This window comes from Girardinichthys multiradiatus, chromosome 2 (assembly GCF_021462225.1).
Source record: "Girardinichthys multiradiatus isolate DD_20200921_A chromosome 2, DD_fGirMul_XY1, whole genome shotgun sequence".
NCBI lineage: Eukaryota > Metazoa > Chordata > Actinopteri > Cyprinodontiformes > Goodeidae > Girardinichthys > Girardinichthys multiradiatus.
The window spans coordinates 49,641,385-49,665,081 of NC_061795.1; the positions used below are offsets into that span (position 1 = coordinate 49,641,385).

Sequence of the window (23,697 nt, forward strand, 5' to 3'; positions counted from 1 at the left end):
GATATAGGCCTGTAGTTTTGTAGTAGCAGCTTGTCCAAGTTGCTCTTTTCAATAGAGGTTTGATAATTGCTGTTTTCAGGGCCTGGGGGAAAACACCTGACAAAAGGGACGTGTTTATTATTTGTGTTAAATCAGATGTTATTACAGGCAAAGCTTTCTTAAGGAAAGCTGTGGGTGAAACATCGAGACAGCAGGAAGAAGAGCTTAGTTGCTGTTTCTTCTAAGTTTTTGTAGTTTATTTGGTGAAATTTTGAAATTTTGTCAAAATCAGTTCTAGTTGGGGACAACTTTGGTCCTGGAGTTGATGTGGATGTTCTGACTGCCTCTGATCTTTTGGGTTTTTTCAGTAAAGAATTTAGCAAATTAATTGCAGGCCCTGGTAGAGTAGAGTTCAGATGCTACAGTTACAGGAGGGTTTGTTAACCTGTCGACCGTGGCAAGTAATGCACGAGCATTATTGATTTTGTTGCTGATGATCTCAGAAAAGAAGGATTCCCTTACATTTTTTAGTTGTAGGTTATATCTGTATAGTCTCTCTTTATAGATAATATAGTGAACCTGGAGTCCAGTCTTTCTCCACCTGCGTTCAGCTTTTCAGCACTCCTTTTTTTCACTTCTGACTGGTGGAGCACTTCTCCATGGAGACATTTTCTTCCCAGAAACAACTTTCACTTTAATTGGAGCAATTGAATCAATGATGTCTGAGATTTTAGAATGAAAGTTATCTACCAGCTCATCTACAGTGTTACAGGGCAAAGTGTAGGTAGAAGAGTAAATCTGGTTAGAGGTTTCAGCTGCACCGTCCTTAAAGATGTGTTTTCTTATCATGTCTCTTTGGCAAACTGAGTCATTGCAGATGATGCTTTCAAAAATAACAGAAAAGTGGTCAGATAGGGCAACATCAGTTACAAACACCTTGGAAATGTTTAGACCCTTAGTGATTATCAAGTCCAAAATATGTCCCTGTTTGTGCGTTTGCTGTTTAACATGTTGAGTCAAACCAACATTTCTAAGAGTGTCACATAGATCTATTGGACTTCTGTCTTCAGGATTGTCCATGTGAATGTTGAAGTCTCCCACAATAATTAAACAGTCATAATAAACACACATCACAGATAAAAGCTCATTAAAATCACTGATAAAGTTTGTTTTGGACTTAGGAGGCCTGTAAATATTCAAGAACATTGTTCGGACCGGGCTCTTTACCTGGAGAGCCAAATATTCAAAAGAGTCAAATTTGCCCAGAAATACTTTCTTACACTCTAATAAATCTTTAAACAAAGTGGCCCCCCCTCCACCTTTTCTTTGCTGTCTGCTCTCACAAAGAAAATTGTAGTTCGGAGGCGTCGCCTCTATCAGAATGGGAGCTTCATTAAATTCATGTAACCATGTTTCTGTTAAAAACATCAAGATCGTGGTCAGTAATGAAGTCATTGATTAAAAATGATTTTCCTGACAGAGATCTAATGTTCAATAAAGTCAGTTTATATGACTTAGTTGCTGATATTAACTCTGTGTGTGGTTGTACCTGACAGTTTATGGCTTCTGTTGATTGTTTATTACTGTCTCTTATCCTTTTTGGCTTTGTCACATATAAGCACAGAGATTTTATAACTATCTCTTATTATGGGCCCAAGTTTTTCCTGGACATGTTCATTTCTGATAGAGTTACCACTGGAGCCCAGACTGTATCACAGAGAAGTGATTTGAAGGTCCTGATTAGGAGGAGATAGATTAGGAGGTGGTGGAGGTCTACGGCATTTGGAAGATGTTGGTTTAGTATCAGGGCCTCGGCCACGGGGGGTGTTGAATGGAGAAGATGTCAGAACCATTTGGGTCCTGATTTTAAGAGCTCCTTTCATGTTATCAGAATCCAGTAAAGCAAAAAGCGGGCTCAGTGGGGAGATGGGAGAGTTTTGTGCGGTCTGGGTCGGGGTCTGGGTTGAGGGGGGTTTACCAGGGGTGTTGGTCTGGGTTTTGGGGGACGGGGGTATAATGGGGGGGTCCACCTCCCTTGTGGATTTCGACGGGGAGACCTTTTGTGATGACCTCTCTTTCTCAGCCAACTGTTGATTGTTTCTGCTGGAGCTGTTGGAGGCAGCGTTATCATTGTTGTTGATACTCCATGTTCTCTGCTGAAGGTCGAAGCTGCTGGCGGATTATTTACTGAATAGAAGAGATTAGATGTGAGACGTCTGGCTCCTGGCTTGTTCAAACAGAAACCATCTTGCTTGAAGAGTTGTCTTTTTTCCCAAAAAATATTAAAGTTGTTGATGAAGTTCACAGATGTAGTAGCACATGTTTTTTTCAACCACTTATTAATCATCAGAAGTCTGGGAAAAATCTCATCTCCACAGAAAATCGTGCAAAGGGTCCGCTGAGGAACACCTCCAACAATATTCAGAAGACGAGTTAAATCCTCCTTCAGTCCTTCTGATTTTTTCTTAGCCACGTCATCCATGGCTCCACAGTGTATAAGAAGGTTTTCTAGAGACGGGCGCTTTTCTGTGATTGCAAGAATATTCTCTGAGATATCGGACACCACGTTACTGGTACCAATCATAACTTCTGTGTTTTTCTTGTTGCAGAAGTTTTTAATCCCATCCACAGGGGGCCACTACAGTGATTAAAGAATTGGTTTCATATGATCATTTTCCTGGTGTTGGTCAGGAATGTGGTAGCAGCATTTTGAATGAGCCAAAGGTGCCTGATAAAAAGACCTGTAGAGACATCACTACAATACTCTAACCCACTGAAAATAAAAGAATGTACACATGTTTTTCTGTATGTACACATTGACTGAGTGACTGTTATGTAACTATGGTTACGAGGTGAGAGAAATAAAAAGGTTGTGTCATCAGCATATACATTTTAAGATATTCAAATTCAAAAATATTTTATTAATCCCAAAGTGAAATTAAATGTTGTTGTAGCTCATTATGAAGCAGTACTTCAGCAGTACTTATGGTGCAGTACTCCATTATCTGTGCTAGGGGGATCATTTACATGTTGAATAAAAGTGGCCATACAACAGACCCTTGAGGAACCACACTTATAACCTTTTTTTTTAGCTCCTATTTAAAATGAACAAATTACACAAAGTAGTCCCATTCTACCAAAAAAGATCTAAACTGAATTGATTCATTGCTGTTAATATTTAAGTCATTTAACATCTTTACCGATGCAGTCCAAGAAAAAATATTTTAAGAAGTTGTTTAATTAATTTCCCTTTGGGATTAATAAAGTATTTTTGAATTGAATTGAATTGGATCACCAAAAGGAATGCATTGTTAATAAACATCTTTTTCAATGATCTTTGCTAAAAATATTAGCTTAGATATATGCTGGTGATGGAGTTGTTCCCAGAAACTCCTGCGTGCTCGTTTGTTTTGGAAAAACTAAGTCATATGCTATACTGTTTTAGTCAAACTAAATAATAAAAGGAAGCACAGAGTCTGCACAGTTTCTTCTGCCCGGCCGGGGAGAGATGTTCCAGCTGAGTCACCAGAAACACTTCTGACTTTTCCTCCCCAGAACAGGGTTTTTATTCAAAAGCAAGGCGTGTACAATTACAAAGAAAAAACACATATGTTTAGCTGAGTGTCAGTTGAACTCTTACACCTGGCATTCAGCTGTCTGTTCGACCTTCACAACATTCCTGTTATTCTACTTTTGGCTGTCATTTTCAGACATGTACAGAAATATCTTCACTGTCGCCGGGCAGACCACAGCCAAGTCAGACACACATATACACAGCGGCCTGTTTTGAGCAAGCCACTAAGTTACACAATACATTTTATTTCATACATTATTAAACCTAACTTGAGCATAGCAACGCAGACCCTATTAAGTATTTTAAATATTTTCCAACAATTCCCCCTTTTGAAGTCTCAATTAAGACTTCACCCTAAAATGCCCGCAGATTATATTGAAAGCAACTTTAAATCTTCAGCATGCCTTCCTGCTCCTCATCATCACCATCTACCTCTAACAGTGGCATCATGATGGGATGCTGAGAAGCCTTCCCTTCAATAGTGGAGGTGAAAAATTTTACTACAAGAGATCGTATACATGGCACACAAAACATCCCATGACCCAACCCTTAGAGGGTTTTGGTCCTACCGTTTGGCTCCCCATGATTATTCCTGGTAATACTTGTGAGTAATATAATCTTTGATACCTGTAAAAAAATAAATTAATAGAGATATTTATGCCCTCATGTGTGTATGTGATGTTAGGAGCTTCCAGCACCCTGCTCAGTCTCTGTTGTCTCAGTGGTGATAGTGTGAATGTTTTTGAGTTCACAAAAGCCACCACTCCATGTGATGTGAGAATGCGGAGGGAGTGTCCCATAACTACATGGGCTGTTTTCTGGATTATTTTAGCCATCCCTGCTGCATGTCTGGTGCATTTATGATGTCTTTGTTCCATGTTGTCCAACATAACACTTATGTACATAAGGACAGTTCTAGTACCCCCTTTTTTCTGGAACAGCACTCCATTCGCTGTGTGTGCTGTTACAGAAACATCCAATAGAATGGCAACGTGTAGTCAGGGTGTGCCAAGTGCGCAGCTTGAGATAAGTTAGTTTTGAGAGTGATAAAAGCTTCTTCAGCTTCTGTGGTCCATTCCAAGGGGGCAGTGAGATTTCCCATGCCCTGTTTTTTCACTAGGTCTCTAAGGGGAGCTGTGAGATCAGTGTAGCCGGGGACAAATGATCTACTGTTTCCTGTAAGGCCCAGAAATGACAACATGTCTTTTACAAAGAGTGGTTTTGGATGAGAAAGTACTGCAGATTGATGCGCAGGGGACATACCGATCCCTGGCTGGGAGATCACCCTGCCCAAGAAGTCCACCTGTCTTCTGCAGATTTGAAGTTTAGCTTTACTGACTTTGTAGCCTGTCTTGGCCAAATGTGAAAGAAATACAGCAGTAGCCTCCAAACATTCAGTGACAGTGGGTGTGGCCAAAAGAATGTCATCAACATACTGGATGAGTGTAGTATGTGATGGGAGTGGGCAGTCCTGTAAGGAGTCCTTAAGAACTTGGTTAAAGATTCCTGGGGAGAGAGCAAAACCCTGTGGCAAACGAGTGTATCGGTACCTATGTGATCTACAGGTGAAAGCAAAAATGTCCCTGCATTCTTCAGCTAAAGGCAGGCAAAAGAAAGCATTTGCCAGGTCAATGCATGTAAACCATGCATGTTCAGGATTAAGATTAGTGAGAGCAACATAAGGATTTGGAACAGGGACGGTAGGAGTGGACAGTGCTGCATTAACGGCCCTCAAATCGTGTGCCATTCTCCATTTCCCTGTTCCTTTTTTCTCAACTGGTAAAATAGGTGTATTCCACGGGGAGGAGTCAGCCGACTCTAATACACCGGCATTCCACAGACCCTCAATTGTGTCCTTAATGCCCAGTTCAGCAGCGGGTTTATGAGGGTATTGGGACCTCCAGATTGGTTGATCAGAAGTAAGCTGAAAAGTAATGGGAGTACAGTGTATGAGGCCCACGTCCATGGGACCTTCTGCCCAGAGTGTGGAGGGCATGTTTTGTACAACTGCAGCTGCCAGTGGGTGATCTGATTTTTCTCTGCCATGATGTCTGTCTAACTGTACATGTTCCAGGGTGCCTACATCTGTGGAATGATTAAGAATGCGATAAGTGTTCCCTGAAGGTGAATAGGAGAGGTTAGGAGTGGAAGAGAGATGCCAATCCTGTAGGGAGAGGGAGCGTTTTAACACACCCCCTAACTCACGTGCTTCATGTCCTGGATGAAGGGCTAAAGAAACATGTGGAACGTCATCAGCCCACATTTCAAACCACCCTTCCTGTTCTTTGGATAACTGTACTGAGGCGACAACGCCTTCTGGAGCTACATAAATGTCAGTGGTGACAATGCCCCACGTCTTACCCTCCAGCTCATCAGCAAAGCTTTCCTGGTAGCATTCACAGTTATTTCTGTCATAAAACAGTGTGACATGCGGGGGGTCAGGGGGAGGAACATAGGGTGCCAGAGTGGAAATCCAGGATTTCCACCGAAGGAAGGAAGAGAGAACACCTCTACACGCTGTGGTTTCTGGGTGTAGCAAGACTCAGTAAATGTCAGCCATAGGATCGGGTAAGGGCTGGATTAAATACTGGCCATGTGAAAAGTGTGTGTTGCTGCCACATGAAAGTTGGGAGCCATTAGGAAGGTGCACCTGCAGTCCGTTTGAACCACACAGAATGGTTGCGCCCATTTTGATCAACATGTCTCTGCTCAGTAAATTTACTGGTGTGTCTGCGGACACTAAGTAACTGTGGTTCAAAGTTTGCCCTCCTATTTCAGTTCTTAGGGGCTTGGTGTAAGGTAGGACCTGTTTAGCCCCAGAAAACCCCATGACAGTGGTAGTCCTTGTGGAGAGAGTGTTGGGAGGGGCTTGTCTGATGGTTGAGCATGTAGCCCCAGTGTCCACTAGAAAAGGAAGACTTTGTCCATCCACCGTCACGGACAGTAAGGGGTCCTCAGTCCCTCTGTCCGGGGGGTTCTGTGGGGACCCTCAGTAGTGGTCTGGCCAGAGACTGGGCTCATCCCAGGCTGGCAATTGGAGTGAAGACTGCTGCTGTTGGCCTCCACGTGGTGGACCACTTCTCCCTCTGCGGGGGCGACCTGCTGGTCTTGCAAGTGGACCATACGTGGTCCATGTTTTACACTTTTATGTATTGTGGCCAGCCGGAAGATATGGCACGCTATGTCCCGAGTTTTCAGCCCCTTTGAGAATGTTCTAATAAATTCTCAAGACACCACAATGTAATTTACTATATGAAACATTCAGTCAACAGCAATCAATTATCTGTCCTTTGTTAACACCGCTAGGTTTCCCAGACAGAATAATTGCATTCACTCAACCGCTTATGAGAGTTCTGCCGACTGCAGCGTTGTCTCACCGTTCGCGCTCTCACTCACTCCGCCTGACAACGTCTGTCTCACAGATTATGTTTTCTGTGCACAGCTCATACAATTTATGTGTTTGTGTATTATGTACTTTTCTCTGGAGTCCACTAGATGTCCTCCAAGTTTGACTATTCTTGCTGAATTATCCTATTTTCAGCTCATAGTTTTTTCATGCTGGTCTTGTTACAAATGTCATTTATAACTCACAGTCATGCTCTCACTGTTACTGGTCTTACAGATTCCTACAACCTGTTCACAGTAACTTATAGCTTCACGGGACTTCAGACTATGTGTTTTATGAATTATCACATCTGTAATCTGGTTTTATCGAGAATAAAACACAGCATTCAAACCTTTGTGTTTTGCCCGAACTTAGCTTCTGACTCCTTTAAACATATAACTCTCAGGGACTCAAACCCTACTCAAAGGGACTCAAACCCTGCTCAAAGGGACTCAAACCCTACTCAAAGGGACTCAAACCCTACTCAAAGGGACTCAAACCCTACTCAAAGGGACTCAAACCCAGCTCAAAGGGACTCAAACCCTACTCAAAGGGACTCAAACCCTACTCAAAGGGACTCAAACCCAGCTCAAAGGGACTCAAACCCTACTCAAAGGGACTCAAACCCTACTCAAAAGGACTCAAACCCTGCTCAAAGGGACTCAAACCCTACTCAAAGGGACTCAAACCCTACTCAAAGGGACTCAAACCCTGCTCAAAGGGACTCAAACCCTACTCAAAGGGACTCAAACCCTGCTCAAAGGGACTCAAACCCTACTCAAAGGGACTCAAACCCTACTCAAAGGGACTCAAACCCTACTCAAAGGGACTCAAACCCTACTCAAAAGGACTCAAACCCTGCTCAAAGGGACTCAAACCCTACTCAAAGGGACTCAAACCCTACTCAAAAGGACTCAAACCCTGCTCAAAGGGACTCAAACCCTGCTCAAAGGGACTCAAACCCTACTCAAAGGGACTCAAACCCTACTCAAAAGGACTCAAACCCTGCTCAAAGGGACTCAAACCCTACTCAAAGGGACTCAAACCCTACTCAAAGGGACTCAAACCCTACTCAAAAGGACTCAAACCCTACTCAAAGGGACTCAAACCCTACTCAAAAGGACTCAAACCCTGCTCAAAGGGACTCAAACCCTACTCAAAGGGACTCAAACCCTACTCAAAGGGACTCAAACCCTACTCAAAAGGACTCAAACCCAGCTCAAAGGGACTCAAACCCTGCTCAAAGGGACTCAAACCCTACTCAAAAGGACTCAAACCCAGCTCAAAGGGACTCAAACCCTACTCAAAGGGACTCAAACCCTGCTCAAAGGGACTCAAACCCTGCTCAAAGGGACTCAAACCCTACTCAAAAGGACTCAAACCCAGCTCAAAGGGACTCAAACCCTACTCAAAGGGACTCAAACCCAGCTCAAAGGGACTCAAACCCTACTCAAAGGGACTCAAACCCTACTCAAAGGGACTCAAACCCTACTCAAAAGGACTCAAACCCAGCTCAAAGGGACTCAAACCCTGCTCAAAGGGACTCAAACCCTATTTAAAACCGCTTTCAGAATTCGTAGTTTCCCACACTACGGGCCTCAAACCTAGCACAATTATGAATTTTCGTCAAAAAACATGTGGAGTTGCCAAACTCAGGAAAAAATCTTCAACCTCTTTTTTTTTTTACTATTAATACTATTATTTAACCTCGTTCAGATTTCCTTACATTTTTCTTATTTAATAAATTTAGAAGAGTTTTCCACTTACTTGGACATAAAACACCATTTAATTTAGGCCTATCGAAAATTGCCAAAAGCAGAATTTGATTTAAACAGGTTTCCGCTTTACCTTAATATGCTGTGACGGGTACCCGGTGCCAGATGTACGTTGGTGGATTCTCTGTTTTATCCGAATCTCTCTGCTTTTCCCAAAATCACGTTGGGAGTCACCAAGTTGATGGAGTTGTTCCCAGAAACTCCTGCGTGCTCGTTTGTTTTGGAAAAACTAAGTCATATGCTATACTATTTTAGTAAAACAAAATAATAAAAGGAAGCACAGAGTCTGCACAGTTTCTTCTGCCCGGCCGGGGAGAGATGTTCCAGCTGAGTCACCAGAAACACTTCTGACTTTTCCTCCCCAGAACAGGGTTTTTATTCAAAAGCAAGGCGTGTACAATTACAAAGAAAAAACACATATGTTTAGCTGAGTGTCAGTTGAACTCTTACACCTGGCATTCAGCTGTCTGTTCGACCTTCACAGCATTCCTGTTATTCTACTTTTGGCTGTCATTTTCAGACATGTACAGAAATATCTTCACTGTCGCCGGGCAGACCACAGCCAAGTCAGACACACATAGACACAGCGGCCTGTTTTGAGCAAGCCACTAAGTTACACAATACATTTTATTTCATACATTATTAAACCTAACTTGAGCATAGCAATGCAGACCTTATTAAGTATTTTAAATATTTTCCAACACTGGTTAATTTATTATTAATGCAACTCCCAGATTCTTCTTCTTTAAAAGAAAATTCATGGCTTTCTGAAAACCACCTGAATGACGAGAAGTTTTTACCATCTGCCATATTTCAGATGCAACACACCAATAAATCCGTCCTGCAAAACACCCTTTCTACACTGTAGCTCCAACGGAACATAAAACTAAAAAATATTGATCAGATGATAAATTACATACATGGATTTATTTCAACTATATGTTAGAGAAAACAAAAATCCCATTAGTTCACACAGTTTCATAAACCACAATCTGTTTTAAAGCATCTGTAATAGGATGCAGTCCATATTTCTATGTTAAAGGTTGTAATAGTTTTACCATAAGGTACATTCAAATTATTCAATCTCAAACCCAAAACTATAGAATTACAGCATGACTCAGTGTCTCTGTATTCTAGTAAACGACAATGTCTGGAAGCTCAGATTAAATGTTAGATCTCAGAGAAAGGCAGACGTGAAAAGATGAGGAAAGGTGTGATAAAAAAATAAATCTTTTCTCTGCATTTGTGCAAGACCTAGAGAACAATGTAGACTTTTCAAGGGCACCAGGATATTTTCATGTTGTATATAAATAAGTTTCCCTGCAGAAGAAGAAACCTTGCTTTTGATGACCATATATAAACATTTATTGGCAAATTAATAGTAAGAGATCAGAGAAGCAGAGTTGTTGTACATTGAAACACCTGTTTAATAATGAGTCTAATTAATTTGAACTTCTAGGAAGAAGGAGGTGTTATTCACAGTTTTCAGAAAAGATGAATGTCTGCTCTTACTGTTTGAGCATTCCTGTCCAAATTATTGCAGCATCAGACACATGCCAGTCTGAAAGAAATAACATTTTAGGCCCACGAATTCTAATTATATTAGCTCAGGTACATAAAAATATATGGTAAGCTGTTTTGAATTTCTTTCTAGATTTGTTACAGAAAAAAGAGAAAATCTCCAGTGAGCATCAGCTGTGTGGATGAAAATGACCTGTTGAGGTCAAAGGAAAATGGGCCGACTGGTTCCAGATGATAGAAAGGCAACAGCAGCTCAAATAACCACTGGTTCCAACCAAGGTCTGCAGAATACCACCTCTAAACACAACATGTGGAACCGTGAGGCAGATGTTTCACAGCAGCAGGAGACCACACCAGGTTTGACTCCTGTTCACCCAGACTCACCAGAACCGGACAATAACGGGTTGGAAAAATGTTGGTCAGATGAGTCTGACTCATTGGACCAGGCAGGTATCATTCAGATGGTTGGGTCAGAATTTGGTGGACACAACATAAAAATGTAGATCCTGCCTTGTATCAGCCATTCTGGCTGGTGGTGTAGGTACAATAGTAAGGGGGATATTTTTATATTTTACACGTTCTGACCGTTAGTACAAACAAACAATGTTTAAACCCCACAGCCTACCTGAGCACTGGTGCTGACCATTTCCATCCCCTTATGACCACAGTGGACCCATCTTCTGATGGCTACTACCGGCAGGATAATGCTCCATGTCACCAAATGAAAATGAGCTCTCTGAACTCCAATCTCCAATGGTCACCGTTAGTACATCTTAGTCCAACAGAACACGTTTGGCATGTGGAACAAGAAATTCTCATCATTAATGATCCGATGACAAATCTGCAGCAGCTGTGTGAAGCTGTCATATCAAGATGGACCAAAACCTCTGAGGAATGTTTCCCAGCCCTTGATCAAGCTTTGTTTGAAAGAATTAAGGATGTTCTGAAGGTAAAAGCAGGTCCAGCAACCAAGTACTACCAAGGTGTACCTCATAAAGAGGGTGGTGAGTGTAAATCTGCAAGTCATCTGATAAGACAAACAGCCCAAACACAAAAGAAACATTCTGCCATTTTTTTGGCTATAAATGAATGTTTTATTTTGTCTAGAAAATGCACAGTTTCAAAAGCTGTGTAAGTGTGACGTCACAATTACACTGGCACCTAGCAACGTTACCTGAGTCCCGCCCCTGACTAGCAACTGAAGCGGAGCTCCACCCACTTGATTTTCAGTAGAGGATCACGTCTCTCCGGCGGGTTTTACCTTACAGGTGCTTTACAATGGCTGGACTCATAGGTAGATGTTCTGTTGGCTGCAAAGACCCACATCTGTCCATGCACATTCTCCCACTGTTGGATAACACAGATTGGTGTCTTCATTTTATTTTTGAGGCCAATGTTCCAGTCACGTTGCTGAAGACAGAACTAGTTTGAATCAGTTCACCCCAGACTGCTTTGAGAACTCACATCAGAACACGTCAGGATTTATAGAAACACTGAAGAAATATTCAGTCCCTACGGTTCGTGGCAAATCTGCTGATGACAGGAACATAAGTACTTATTGTTGTTGTCTTATAAGTGTTGTTTTCGTTTTCTCGTGTAGGAAATGGAGGTTGGGGGCGTGGCCAGATACAGCTGATTTGCATAAAAGTGATAGAGCTCTAAAACAGCACATTCTTAAAATAGCTTTAAAAAGGGGAACTGAGGAGGTGAAATCTCATTAACTGACAATGATTTTGTGTGAAAAATGTAATTAACATGTTTTGAATAACCCATAGACCTATCCCAAATGTTTAACAGGAAGTATAATAGGTCACCTTTAATAACATTTCTTGTTCCAGTTTAAAGTGAAATGATGGTGTTAATATTGACAAGCTACTACAGCTATAATGTGGTAGCAGCTTATCTATCTGATCTTTCATTACATCAAAAGCAAAATAAACATCAGGTAAAATTTCAGACACAAGGAATTTTAATCTTTTTAACTGAACAAACAGCAGACAGGGGACACATTCACCTCTTTCCCATTTCAGATGTAACAAATCTTTTGGAAAATCTTGCATCCTTATTTATGCTGCAGCGCTGCTGACGCAGCTCTTCATGCACGATTGACAGGTTGCAAAAAAGTCTTATCTGAATTAAAAAATTCAGATCAACATAACATAGGATGATCTTGATGTTACTCCACTAATAAAACTTACAAAAACCGTTTTCTTCCAGTTAAAACAGTTTAAATCATGAACATGAACTGACAACACATCAGCAACTGAAAGAGATGTGTCCTCAGGCCAAGCGAGTGCAATCCAGTGGGGTGTTTGATTTGCATGTACAGCAACACATGTTGCAGGATGTTACAGCTCAAAGCAACAACTCTTACACAACCCAAACAGGAGGTCTCTCATTAGTTTACTCTGACTGTGTCCAGCAGCCACTCACACACGTGTCACAGTAATTAATGTTACTACTAACAAGCCAGGCCTGTGTGTGTGTGTGTGGGTGTGTCATACAATCAGACTCTTGATTGTGTGAAGAGCCAAGGTCACGATGAAAGAATGAGGTGTTAATCATGTGGGGAGAGAGCTGGCTGGATGTTGTGCCTGCTCTCTGATTAGTGACGGAGCAAAATGTCTGCTGAGTTAGTTTGTTGAAGATGATCTTTGCTCATTTGTTAACAACAAACATTGTGTCTTACATGCTGCTGATACATGCTGTCAGATATAAAACATCAACGATTTCATGATGAATTTAAATCAATCTGGTAATTTGTTCTCCTTCCCAGAAACTAAATAACTTTAGAAATAACGAAACGCTGAGGGAAGTATATACAGATCCTGTCATATCCACAGAGCTGTGTGCAGATTAATGTGTCTTTCTCTACCTCCTCTGATAACAGGGTTGACCAACAGGTGTGTCCCCCAGCTAGAGCTCATCAAGGCCAATCAGGAGGAGCTTTAAGAGGAGCGGGTTCCCTGAGGCAGAGGCCAGATTGTTTTTCTCACATGAGTTGTAAGCAGGTTCTCAGCTCAGCTAGTAGCTATGTCTAGGAGACAGGACTGCTATATATATCTATATCTAGAATTGTGCCGCTCAAGGTGGCAGCAGGTTGGAGTCGCTCTGTTACTTTTGATTCTGATTTATTCTTTTTTGGGAACTATTCCTCTTGTGGTGGATACAGTTGATTTTTTTTGGACGACTGTCCACTCCAGTGTCGGATGCTGTGTAGCTTGGAGGATTTTTCTTAATATTTTCTATTTTTGGACATTTGTTATGATGGATTGCCATGGCAACAGGGTTGTTTCTTACAACAGGGAGCAGCTGATTAATATTTCAAAAGCTCAAATAATACTTAAACTACAACCCCAAATCCTCGATGAGTTGAAAAGGAGATGCCGTGGATGCAGAGCAGGAGCTAAGAGAAGAGAGAGAAGGAGGAAGTTCAAACCATCTCTTCCGTCGATTATGATGGGCAATGTGAGATCGTTGGGAAACAAGTTGGATGAACTCCAAGCCCTACAAAGGACCCAGCCAGAGTACCAGGCATGCAGTATTATGTGTTTTACTGGGACATGGCTGCAGGATCATATCCCAGACTCCAGCGTCTCTCTGCCGGGCTTTTTAACCATACGAGCAGACAGAGATTTAAAGAGGAGCGGCAAATGTAAAGGAGGTGGACTGGCAGTACTTGTGAACAACAGATGGTGTAATCCAGGACATGTTACTGTGAAGTGTCATCTCTGCAGTCCAGATATTGAACGGTTGGCAGTAAGTTTTCGTCCATATTATTTACCCAGAGAGTTCACCAGTGTTATTTTGGCAACAGTTTACGTTCCACCTTCCGCTGTTACTGACACTGCATGTGATGCCATCAGCTCAGTTGTTGCTAAGCTACAGACACAAAACCCCAATGCTTTTGTGGCAATTTCTGGTGATTTTAACCATGCTTCACTCTCTGCTACACTGCTACATTTCAACAGTTTGTCAGCTGCTCTACCAGAGAAAACAAAACATTGGATTTGTTTTATGTAAATGTCAAGGACTCATACATCTCTACAGCAAGACCTCCTCTAGGCAAATCAGATCATAATCTTGTTTTTCTCTGCTCGAAATATAAGTCCTTTGTTCAGAGGCAACCTGTAATAAAGAGGACTGTGAGAAAATGGTCACAAGAAGCTGAAGAAGCTCTGCAAGGTTACTTTGAGGCTACAGACTGGGACGCACTGTACCAGCCACATGGAGAGGACATCAATGCCATGACTGAGTGTGTAACCGACTATATAAACTTCTGTGTGGATAACATCATCCCCACCAGAACCGTGAGATGCTTCCCCAATAACAAACCTTGGATCACCAGTGACCTGAAGGACCTGCTTAACAAGCTCAGCATCCTCCTCTCCTGCTGACAACCAAACAGAAATTCCACCCTCCTTTGACCCACAGGACCCACAGCTGTCCAGTAACACCTCACATTTTTTATCTTCCACCACAGCCCTAGACCCTTCTGCTTCTACATGTTTGCCTTCAACCATATCAGAAGATGCTGATGCTCCCTTTGCCTCCACCCTCCACTTGTGTGTCTCAAGAAGTCAGGTGAAGATGCAACTGGAGAGACTGAATCGGAATAAGGCTACAGATCCAGATCATGTCAGCCCTAGAGTCCTGAAGGCCTGTGCAGAGCAGCTCTGTGGGATTCTGCAGCACCTCTTCAACCTTAGCCTGGCCCAGAAGAAGGTTCCGGTGTTGTGGAAGACCTCCTGTCTTGTTCCATCAGTCCTCAATGACTATAGACCTGTTGTCCTGACATCCCACATCATGAATGTCCTAGTGAGACTCCTGTTGGCCCACCTGAGTAAGCAAACCGTAAACCATCAGGACCCCCTTCAGTTTGCTTATCTCTGTGGAGTTGGAGTTGAAGATGCCATCATACACCTGCTTCAACAAACCCACTGTCATCTGGACAAAGCCAGCAGCACTGTGAGGATCATGTTCTTTGATTTCTCCAGAAAATTTAACACAATCCAACCTGATTTGCTTTGTCAGAAACTCCAGAAGACTCAGGTGGAGGCCTCAACAATCTCCTGGATCAAAGACTACCTGACAAACAGACCACAGTTTGTGAGACTGAAGGGTTGTGAGTCTAACCAGGTAGTCAGCAGCACAGGAGCACCACAGGGGACGGTACTCTCACCATTCCTTTTCACTCTGTACACCTCAGACTTCCAGTACAAGACAGACTCCTGTCATCTGCAGAAATACTCAAATGATTCTGCAGTCGTGGGGTGGATCAGAGATGGACAAGAAGCTGAGTACAGGAAGGTGGTGGACCGCTTTGTGGCATGGTGTGGAAACAATCATCTCATCTTGAACGTGACTAAAACAAAGGAGATGATTGTAGATTTGAAGAGAAACAGGAATAAGTCAAAAACTATTTCTATCATGGGAGAAGAAGTGGAGGTGGTGGAGGAGTATAAATACCTCGGTGTTCACCTGGACAACAGACTAGAGTGGAGATGCAACTGTCTACAAGAAGGGACAGAGCAGACTGTACTTCTTGAGGAAGCTTAGGTCCTTTGGTGTTTGCAGCAAGATGCATATCTTCTATAAGTCTGTTGTGGAAAGTGTGATCTCTTCTACCATCATCTGCTGGGGAAGCAGCATGAGAACCAGGGACTTAAAAAAGCTCAACAAGCTGATAAAAAAGGCTGGCTCTGTTCTGGGGACTCCTCTGGAACCTCTAGAGATCATTGTGGAAAGACGGATTCTTCATAAAATGAAGAACATTATGGAGAACCCTGAGCATCCTCTTCATGAGACTGTCCTACAACAACAGAATGTTTTCAGTCAGAGGCTTCTTCAGATCTGCTGTAAGACGGAGCGCTACAGGAGATCCTTCCTGCCCACAGCCATCAGCATCTACAACGACTCTTTGAGGAAACCTTCATAATATGAGCTATAACAACATTTAATTTCCCTTTGGGATTAATAAAGTATTTTTGAATTGAATTGAATTGAATCTATATCGATATATATCTATATATATATCGAGACATTATGATGATTATTCAAATTAATTTTACTCACTATAAAAACAGAAGTAAGAACCTCTAACCCTGTATTTCATTAAAAGATTGCCAATCTGCAGTCATGTTAAAAAATAAAGTGTAATATAAAAATCTTTGGGTTTTACCAGGTTTTTAATCTATTTAGGTTCCAGGATACAAAACCAGCACATATTGGAGCAGATCACTATCAGTTATTCAATAAACAAACATTAAGTCAAAATGGAAAAGTTTATAAAAAAACTATACAACCCAAAACCCAAGAATTGAAATACATAAAACCCTGAAATTTAAGGGAGTAGACTTTGTTGAATTTTCTTCCATATATTGTTTTTCTATTGTGAAATATTTAGAGTACAGGGAAATAGTTCCATTTACATTTACAGCTTCACAAATTTGTTTTCTAATTACTAAAGCTTTTAAATTCAAGAATTGCAACTGAACAGACATGGATTGTTTGGACTGTATTTTACCTAGCTGTACTTCTCATGAGTTCTCATATGTTTTCTAACTGAAAGAAAATAGCAAAAAAAGATGTATTTAGAAAGAACACAAAAAACATCCTTTCACACAGCTGGAGACATTACTCTTCTGTTAAATCTTAATGCACAGCCTTGTGTCAGTTGTAGAAAATGGTCCGGCTGAACACATTATTATCTCTGCTGTAGGAGGAAAATAACATTCTGACTGCCTCGACCCAATGTCCTCTCCCTCTGGTACAGCAGGAAAATAAGGGTTTCTCCTAAAAGTCACAACCGTTAGGGGCAACAGGAGGCCCATGAAATAAGGTTGTTCTTACAAAATTGGGTTGAAGAGCAAAATGTTGTAGCGGTGCAGTGCTTAAAAATGTAAAACTTCCACTGTTATGGTACAACAGATATGTTTTTAGCATAGCCACTAATCAGTGAACACAATAAGGCAGTCCTGTCATCTTCGCATTCAAATGCTGAGAAAAACATGCCAGTATATTTAAGTCTCAGACGTTTTTCAAATAGACAAAGGGCCTGATATTCAAAAGGTTTGCATGTGGTTTTGTACACGCAAACCTTTTGAATATCAGTTTGTTTGTGTCCGCAAAGCTGATCTACAAATGAGATGCTAATCAGATTGCGTCTGCAAAATCAGTGGGTGCAAACTTTTTAGTGTGTTTGCCTTCATGAATATGCATAAATATTATAATGAATGCACAATTTTATGGCAGGAGGATATGCACTGGACACCTATTAGTCATGGGCTCCACACATCTGGCCTTTATAGAAGATTGAAAAGACCAAAGGCCTTCTTGAAAGAAAAAAAATGCAACCAATATTATACCCTTTGGCACACTGCATGTGGAGAAACACTAACACTGCACATTCTCTGACTATATCATCCCCATCGTGACACATGCTGGTCAGGGTTGATGAGAAGATGGATGGAGCTACATCCAGGACAATTCTGGTAGAAAACCCGTTAGAAGCTCCAGAAGACCTGAGACTGGGGTGGAGGCGGACCTTCCATGTACATACAGTTAGAACTACAATGGCATGGTTAGGATTAAAGCAGATTCATGTGTGTGAATGGCCTAGTCAAAGTACAGAGTTACATCTAACTGAGAATCTGTGGCATGTCTTGTAAACTGACTGAGCTTGACCTGTTTTAAAATTTCAATCTGCAGATATTCAAAGAGACATACACTAAAAGACATACAAAGTATTGCATAAGGCCAGCTGACACAATCCACACTTTTTATTAAAAAAAATAAAACAATAACTTTACACTTTACAGTTATATTACTTTGTGTTGTTGGCTTACATAAAATTAAAATAAAATATATTGTAGTTGTGACATGACAAAAAGCTCATATGGTATAAATACTTTTACAAGACATTCAACAACCACCTTAACAGGTACATCCAACTGCATGTGAACATAAATGGAGATTCAGCCAAACTCATGGCAGCAAATCAATACATTTAATCATCTAGACGTGGTGAAGAGCACTTAATGAGGTTCCAACTGAGCATCAGCATGAGGAAGAACAGGTATTTAAGCAACGTTGAACGCAGCGGGGTTGGTATGAGTATTTAAGAATCTTCTAATCTACTGGGAGTTTCCCCAACAACCATCTCTCAGGTGTACAGAGAAGGGTCTGAAGAAGCGAAAATATCCAGTGAGCAGCAGCTTTGTGGAGAAAAACGTGTTGTTGGGATCAGAGAAGGATGGGCCCACAGAAGATAGAAAGGCAACAATAGCTCAAAGAACCCTTGGTTTTAACCAAGGTATGCAGAACACCATCTCTGAATGGTCAACATGTGGAACCTTGAAGCGGATAATCTGCAGCAGCAGAAGACTCACAGAATCTGGACAATAACAGATTGGAAAACGTTGCCTGGTCTGATGAATCATTTTAGCTGCGACATAAAAATACAGTTAAAGTTAGATCCTACCTTGTATCAGGCTGGTGGTTGTGGTGAGCTTCCCAGCCCATCCTATGTGGTTCTGGCTCCATCATTTACTGAAGATTATTTATATCCTTCATTATTCAAGCTTTGTGACTTCTCCAGTCAGCCGTCATCATCAATAACTAAGGAGGATCTCCAAGCAAGGCCTTGTTTTCACTGAGCAGTCCCTCGTGTTGAGCCTTCAGATGAACTTTCTGTCTGTGATTTCCTGTTTGCTCTCTTTGCTCTGCTGTTTGTGTGTTTTCAGTAAATAGGAGCTGCCAAAGAAGAGTTGGTCCACTGAGTGAAGTGATAGTGACTAAAAGAGCTAATGTTGAATCCAAACACATCATGTATCCTGTTATAGAGCTAAAAATCCCTGAGCTTAAAAATGTTGCCAGATAAAGAGAGTCTACGATTCCTCTGTACGCCTCCTTTTTATCTCTGATAGCTAATCCATGAAGTTTCTGCCAATTTCTGAGATTGGAACGGCCTTTTATTGTACATCTCTACCAACTTGCAGCAAACCTCTTATTTCTCCCCTGACCAACTTTCACATTTCAAATTACATGCCTCCTCCTAAACACTGACTTTCTCTTTCTTTCCTTCTCTGCTTAATTGGTGCCACAGGAGCGTCACAACATTTGGACTGAAGTGTCAGACAAAAGAGAAAACTCCCTTTTTCATGTTGCTTCTTTAAATTGGCAATTCCTGCATTTTTGCAAGACCCATTGAACTGAATAAATTCTTCATTTCAGTTTAAGCCTTCTGCTCTCGATCTAAATTGTGGGATATAGTCTCTATAGGGATTTATTTTCTGACAGCCAGTGTCTGTGTGGTTTAATTGAATCCACATCTAATCGAAAATCTTGTGGCGTGTGCCCTGTGCAATGCCAGCAGAGGAGAGCAAACACTGATCGTATCTCATCACAGGAAAGGAAGTCCAAAGGACATCTGTTCCAACAACCAAGAGCATAGCTAAACAGCCACATTTCACAATATTACCCTAAAATGTGAGATGAGAGGAAATTGTCAACACTTTTTCCTATAGAATAACATTTACTGCACATTAGTTTGCTACTCACATCGGTTTCAAACTTTTGAGTTTAAAAAACTCTACGCGTTTGTTTATGCGAGTTCAGACCACAAAACTACTTCTTTATGTTGGGAATTAATGGAGGACTCAGATTTGTCCTCCTTTGTTCATCTCACTCCACACACTAAAGCACACACAGTATCCCCTGGAAGAGCAACACTCATTCAGTGCGTACATGTTTTATACAATGAATGGTATGAAATAAAATTACAATGATTGGTTATAAAGAAGTGGAGGGTGGAACCTGTGTGCCAATACGTAGAACCTTGAAGTAGATGGGCTACAGCAGCAGAAGACCACACCAGATTCCACTCCTGTCAGCTAAGATCAGGAATCTGAGGCGACAATTCACCCAGACTCACCAGAACTGGACAACAACAGGCTGGAAAAGTATTTCCTAGTCCAATTAGTTTCAATTTCACTTGGTCTTTGAGGTCCCCAGTACCAACTGACCATGCTTTGACCATCTCCATTCCTTCATGACCCCAATGGACCCATCTGCTGATGGCTACTACCAGCAAGACAATACTTCATGTCACAAAGCTTGTGTTATCTTAAACTGGTTTCTTGAACATTACAATGAGATTTTCATCGCAGGAGATTTTCATCACTGATGTTCAGATGACAGAATTGCAGCAACTGTGTGATGCTGTCATGTCAGTATGGACCAACATCTGTCACATTTAAGGGAAAATTACTCAGATGCAGTGCAACTAAAGTGAGGATGTTTATTAGAATAAGCTACAAAAATAAAAACAACTTACAGAACTAAGGCAGAACTAACAGGAACATCTGAAACAATGGAGAAACCGAGCATGGAGCAAAGAAACAGACCAAATGGCAGATAAATGGAAGAAACCAGTGAGGAACAAAGAGAACTGGTAAGTATATATACAGGTCCTTCTCAAAATATTAGCATATTGTGATAAAGTTCATTATTTTCCATAATGTCATGATGAAAATTTAACATTCATATATATTAGATTCATTGCACACTAACTGAAATATTTCAGGTCTTTTATTGTCTTAATACGGATGATTTTGGCATACAGCTCATGAAAACCCAAAATTCCTATCTCACAAAATTAGCATATTTCATCCGACCAATAAAAGAAAAGTGTTTTTAATACAAAAAACGTCAACCTTCAAATAATCATGTACAGTTATGCACTCAATACTTGGTCGGGAATCCTTTGGCAGAAATGATTGCTTCAATGCGGCGTGGCATGGAGGCAATCAGCCTGTGGCACTGCTGAGGTCTTATGGAGGCCCAGGATGCTTCGATAGCGGCCTTTAGCTCATCCAGAGTGTTGGGTCTTGAGTCTCTCAACGTTCTCTTCACAATATCCCACAGATTCTCTATGGGGTTCAGGTCAGGAGAGTTGGCAGGCCAATTGAGCACAGTGATACCATGGTCAGTAAACCATTTACCAGTGGTTTTGGCACTGTGAGCAGGTGCCAGGTCATGCTGAAAAATGAAATCTTCATCTCCATAAAGCTTTTCAGCAGATGGAAGCATGAAGTGCTCCAAAATCTCCTGATAGCTAGCTGCATTGACCCTGCCCTTGATAAAACACAGTGGACCAACACCAGCAGCTGACACGGCACCCCAGACCATCACTGACTGTGGGTACTTGACACTGGACTTCTGGCATTTTGGCATTTCCTTCTCCCCAGTCTTCCTCCAGACTCTGGCACCTTGATTTCTGAATGACATGCAGAATTTGCTTTCATCTGAAAAAAGTACTTTGGACCACTGGGCAACAGTCCAGTGCTGCTTCTCTGTAGCCCAGGTCAGGCGCTTCTGCCGCTGTTTCTGGTTCAAAAGTGGCTTGACCTGGGGAATGCAGCACCTGTAGCCCATTTCCTGCACACGCCTGTGCACGGTGGCTCTGGATGTTTCTACTCCAGACTCAGTCCACTGCTTCCGCAGGTCCCCCAAGGTCTGGAATCGGCCCTTCTCCACAATCTTCCTCAGGGTCCGGTCACCTCTTCTCGTTGTGCAGCGTTTTCTGCCACACTTTTTCCTTCCCACAGACTTCCCACTGAGGTGCCTTGATACAGCACTCTGGGAACAGCCTATTCGTTCAGAAATGTCTTTCTGTGTCTTACCCTCTTGCTTGAGGGTGTCAATAGTGGCCTTCTGGACAGCAGTCAGGTCGGCAGTCTTACCCATGATCGGGGTTTTGAGTGATGAACCAGGCTGGGAGTTTTAAAGGCCTCAGGAATCTTTTGCAGGTGTTTAGAGTTAACTCGTTGATTCAGATGATTAGGTTCATAGCTCGTTTAGAGACCCTTTTAATGATATGCTAATTTTGTGAGATAGGAATTTTGGGTTTTCATGAGCTGTATGCCAAAATCATCCATATTAAGACAATAAAAGACCTGAAATATTTCAGTTAGTGTGCAATGAATCTAAAATATATGAATGTTAACTTTTCATCATGACATTATGGAAAATAATGAACTTTATCACAATATGCTAATATTTTGAGAAGGACCTGTACTGGGGCAGGCATGGAGAAATGACAGGCAAACCAGACGAGCTAATCAGAGGGCATGACAACAGCCGAGGGAGAGAGTAGGTAGAGCAATCAGGAGATATGTGGACCACATGAGACAGAAGGAAAGAGCAGAGCAGAAACCCTAAGGAAAAATGTCCAACTGAGATCGAACAAAAAACTTTGTAATGAACTAAAGGAATACACCTAAGAATGAGCACAAGAAGAGAAGTGATATGGTAAAAACCAAGTGTGAACATAAAAACAGAACATGGCAAAGCCTTTAGAATATAACTGAGCAAAATGTTGAAGAATACATATGAAAACCTAAACCTAACAGGCAGATTGTTATACGTCTCTCAGGACGGTTTCTGACAACTTGTTGAATCTGTGCCATGAAGAATTAGAGCAGTTCTGAAGGCAGAAGTGGGTCCAACCAGGTACTAATGGGACCCCCCTTCAACTGGTGGACACTTTTAAAAACTAGTTGAAAACCGTTATGTTCTTCCAGGCTTTTATGTCATGATTTTATTGTGCTTATTTATACTGTACTTTACTTTGTCTTTCTACTATATATTACTAAAATGTTATTTATGTCTACATCATTTTGTGTCTGTGAATTAGGTTTTTAAATAAATGTTACCTAGCGGTAGAAGTAATTAGAACTTAAGTGGTCAGTGAGTGTATATCCTGGTATGGTTCAACCGTCTAATGGACCACCCTTTAAAGTTAACTCAGGATATTCAAACTGGGTTCCTCACTGAATGAAAGAAGAGGTCACATTTTTAAAAAGAAGATTTTAAATGCTCAGACTATCATTTAATCTTGATGCTGCTGCAGAATGGGTTAAGCCTGTTATTGTGACAGGATGTTGACTTCCACTCAACTATTTTCTTATCATTGAAAATTAATTTTCAAAGTTAGAGTCTGAAAGAGAGCACATAGAGTTAGTCACAGTAAAAGCTCAGTCAGTAGCCATGTCTAGGAGAGAAAAAGGGTTAAACACTGAAAGACAGGGCCATGTGGATCATCTGTAGAGGGCGAGCATTAAGTTGTTGCCAGCAGAAGCTCGGACGATGACCCTCTCCAGAAAGGTTTCACAGGTAGACACAGAGTCAGGCCAGGTGTTGCTTCTAGGAAGAGAAAAGAGAGAGAAGAAAGTTAAAAGCTGAAATAACAGCAAATAATGCAAAATTGAAGAGTAGTATGAGAATGTAGCAAAGAGGATGAAAGTGGTCATTATGTCCTCCAGCAGCCTAAGCCTATAGCAGCATAACTACAGAGATAACTCAGGATAACATAAGCCACTCTAACTATAAGCTTTATCAAAAAGGAAAGTTTTAAGCCTAGCCTTAAAAGTAAACAGGGTGTCTGCCTCCCGGACTAAAAC

At 41.5% G+C, this 23,697-nt stretch overlaps 1 long non-coding RNA gene across 1 annotated transcript; it reads left to right on the plus strand.

The window, feature by feature from the left end:
- Positions 1-11,438: 11,438 nt before the first annotated feature.
- LOC124880458 lies at positions 11,439-11,882 on the plus strand. Its single transcript, XR_007041349.1, has 3 exons — positions 11,439-11,528; positions 11,624-11,751; positions 11,835-11,882. It is a non-coding gene; the product is annotated as an uncharacterized LOC124880458 (long non-coding RNA).
- Positions 11,883-23,697: the final 11,815 nt, after the last annotated feature.